The following is a 4,365-nucleotide window of genomic DNA, read 5'->3' as shown; positions in this document are numbered from 1 at the left end:
TTAGATGAAGTACGAGCAAACTGTCGATTTTTAAATGATTTTAGGAACTCGTGTGTGCTTTGTTTTACCGAAACCTGATTTAGTGTGAAAGTGTCGAATGAATCTGTTGCGATCGATGGTTTTAACACTCCGTACAGAATGGACAGAGACTGCAAGAAAGTGGGGAAGAAAATGGGTGGTGGCGTGTGCCTGTATGTCAACGAGAAGTGGTGTGACAGTGCGAATGTGTGTGTGAAAAAGCAACTGTTTTACACAGGAACTTGAACTCATATCAGTGTCGCTGAGGCCCGATATCTGCCACGTGAGTTCGGCCGCATTTTTCTGACTGTTGTGTCCGCCCCAGTCTTTGACCAGGCATCTGCTGCACGTGCAGGAAGGACGATCGCAGGTGTTGTTCGCGACCTTCAACTCATCTCTGCCGACGCCCCGTGTTTTATTGTTGGAGATTTTAATCACTGTGATTTAAAGAAAGCCTTTTCTTCTTTTAAACAATATGTTACCTGCCGGACCTGACTGGACAAGACAATCGATCGATGTTATGGAAACATTCCTAATGCCTACAAATCTGTTCCCCTAACACCAGTGGGTGTATCTGATCATGATGTTGTTCATTTAATCCCAGCCTACAAACCAAAGATACAGACATAGCCGATTGTGAAAAAGAGTGTGAAAGTTTGGACGTCAGAGAGTGTGGATGAACTGAGAGGATGTTTTGATTGTACTGACTGGAGTGTGTTGACTGACCCATGTGAGAATGCTCATGAAGCAGCTGATGTTGCTATATCTTATATCAGTTTCTGTGAAGACATGATAATTCCAACAAAAATAATTAAACTTTTCCCCAGCAACAAACCATGGATCTCAAAGTCTCTCAAAACCATTTTAAACGAGAAAAAGGTAGCATTTCAGTCAGGGAACAAGAAGGATAGGAAACTGATACAAAAGAAGCTTAGAGGGAAATTATGAAGGGGACAGAGGGAATTCAAATCAAAAGTAGAGCAACAGTTTCAGACAGGAAAAATGGCAGATGCATGGGATGGGTTAAAAATTATCACTGGAGAAACGAAAAGGAAAACAGTAGCTTGTGAAATGAAAAGGGATGAACTGCTTGATTTTTCAAACAAACTGAATGATTTCTACTGTCGGTTTGAAAGGAATGATCTGGGAAAGGAACTGGATAGCGTTATCTCACAGTTGCAGGAAAAGATCAAAGATAAGAACACAGGTGAGGACTTTGGGATCGATGCAAAAGTTGTTGAATCTTTATTTTTAAAACTGAATGTCACAAAGGCAATTGGCCCCGACAATATCTGCGGAAGATTACTGAAAACATGCGCTTCCCAGTTGTGTGACGTGTTCTGTAAAATTTTCAACTGGTCTCTGAAGGACTGCTCTGTCCCCAGCATCTGGAAAAAATCTACTATCTGTCCTATACCCAAGAAAAAGAACCCAGCCGCACTAAATGATTACCGTCCTGTTGCCCTCACTTCAATAATGATGAAATGCTTTGAAAAATTTTTTCTCCGCCATCTTCTTTCTTTCACTGAACAGCAGCTTGACTCTCTTCAGTTTGCTTATAAAGCACACAGAAGTACTGACGATGCTATCCTAACTCTCCTTCATAATGCTTTCCTTCATTTGAATAACACGGGATCTTTTGTTCCTATCCTTTTTGTTGACTTCTCTTCTGCTTTTAACACAATACAACCTCATCTCCTTGCCCTCAAACTGCTAGGCTTGGATGTTGATCCGAAGCTTACTCTATGGATAGAAAGTTTTCTTCTCAATAGAACTCCGTCCGTCCGCTTTCACTCTGCCCACTCTTCTCTAAATTCTACTTCTACTGGTGCACCGTAAAGTACAGTGCTGTCCCCTGTTCTATTTACACTGTACACAAATGACTGCAGAGGCACGGAGGAAACTCCTGTCATAAAATATTTTGATGATTCAGCTATTGAAGATCTGTCCAACTCTGATGCTATTGCCTGTAGCTAACCTTGTTATTGATGGTCAAACAGTTGATATAGATATTTAGGGACCATCTTAGACAATAAGCTGACTTTTGACAGAAATGTTGATTCCATTCATAAGAAATGTCAATCTAGAATTTTTTGTTTACAGAAGCTTAGAAATGTTGGTATAAATTCAACTATTCTTCAAAGTTATTATCGATGTTGTATCGAGTCCGTGCTCACTGTTTCATTTATGTGCTGGTATGGAAATTTGGGAGTGAGGAGTAAGCGTGTTTTGAACGATGTCATGAGTGTATGCAGTAAAATTGTGGGAGTGAAACAAGCTAGTATGCAAGAGTTGTATGAAAGTCGAGTGGTTAAAAAAAGCAGGCAGATAGCAACTGACGACACCCATATTTTAGCAAAGTATCATGAGCTATTGCCATCAGGACGACGCTACAGAACTTTTAAGTTGAAATCCAGAGTTCTGAAGACTTTTATTCCACGTTCAATTCACCTTTTAAATTCTTGAGAATTCTGTGTGTGTGTGTGTGTGTGTGTGTGTGTGTGTGTGTTTTCTTCAGTTTAACGTCTATTCACTGTAAGTGTTTTTAGACGGAAAGGAGTAAAGTAGTGTATAAAGGAAAGGGAATGCATGTGAATATTAGTGTAAAAAACAACAACAAAAAAACAAAACAAAAAAAGTTCATGTTATGTATCAGAGGAAAAGTATATTATAAGAAAAAGTCTAAAGAGGTTGTGGTGTGTATTGAATGAGTTGTCATGGGAAGGAGAATATGTATATGCATATCAACAAATATTAACCTACAACAATGTAAATATAAATAACAGTATTAAATATAATACATCAAAGGAGGATACCAACTGGACTGGAGTTTAAAATTTCTGAAAACATTCTAAGCAATGAATAATCATTCAAAATCTTTTCAGTGGCTAATGAAATATTGGAAGAAAAGTCATCAACTACATCTTTTGGAAGTAACTGTCTTATGCTCGGACAATGAATGAATAGGTGGCTTACAGTTATTTGCTTACCGCATATACATTTTATATTTTTAGAAAATTTTGTACGAAAGGCATTTAAACGAAGTCTTTACATTAGACTTGTAATTTGTCTTGAATGTGCTGCTGGTGTCGAATTTAGAAAATGTTTGGGATTAGCTGTATTCTTTGTGTTTACTCAACATTGGTAATATTGATTATTTGAATCTATAAGTAATTTCTTAAATCGATTTCTGGATACATTTTCTATACAGCTAATGCATTCATGTAGATCTAACTGGATGTCAAGTTGTATTGCGTCTTCGAAATTACGTGCTGCTCTTCTAGCTGCTTGGTCTACCCACTCATTTGAAGATATTCCACAGTGCGAAGGTACCCAACAGAAAGTTATTTTAATGCCCTGTTTTGTCAGTTGGTGAATGATATGTTTTATTTCCATTGTCATCTCAATTCGCTTCTTTGAATTTGGAGATTCCATAGCTTGTAATACTGACTTTGAGTCTACACATAATAAAATTTCACTTACTGTTTTCGGAATGTCTGAAATATAATTTAAGGCCATAAGTATGGCTATAAGTTCAACTGTGAAAATGGAATATTGTCTACCAATATAGAATAATTTTTCTATTCTAAATGAAGGAATTACAAAAGCCGCTCCTGAATTACCATCTTCTGGAACAGATCCGTCTGTGGATATTTTTAGATAATTTGAATATTGATTTTCTATATGTGAGAGCACTTCAGGTTTTTGTTGTTGTTGTTGTTGTTGTGTGTGTGTGTGTGTGTGTGTGTGTGTTTACTGAGTTTAAAAACGTGACAATTGGTTATTATGAATGTGCAGTATGTAGGATGAATAATATGCAATATGCAGAATGAATGTACAATGGAATATGTCTAATGCTAGCGTCCATACTCTAAATATATTTCTGTTAATAAATACGATGTAATAATTAATTGCAATGTTTTAAAAGCAAGAACGCAAGAACGCAAGAACGCAAGAATTTTAATGTAAGGTCACCGACCTGTATACATTTTGGGTGCACGTGTTGCACACACAGCTTAACTAAAATAAAATAGGAAGAACGAAAACAATCCACATAATACACAGTGAGCTCACTGAGAACAAGTAAACTAAATGAAAAGCACAAGGCTGATATGTCTGTTTAGGGCTGAAAGTACTCTTCTCTCAGTCTTAATGCATAAAAAACAAACATTGCAACATCTCTGGTCACATTACAACTTTCGTTTTGCAGCAGAAATGATAATGACAGATTTCTAATATGTTGCATATGCTTGAGCAAATATTTCCTTCTAATATCATCATATAATGGACAAGCTGTTAGTACATGTAGTTCGTTCTCTATTCTACCACCACATGGGCAGTTTTTCA

This window comes from Babylonia areolata, chromosome 8, assembly GCF_041734735.1.
Source record: "Babylonia areolata isolate BAREFJ2019XMU chromosome 8, ASM4173473v1, whole genome shotgun sequence".
NCBI lineage: Eukaryota > Metazoa > Mollusca > Gastropoda > Neogastropoda > Buccinidae > Babylonia > Babylonia areolata.
The sequence above is the reverse complement of the archived record's forward strand: the minus strand, read 5'-3'. Positions refer to the sequence as shown.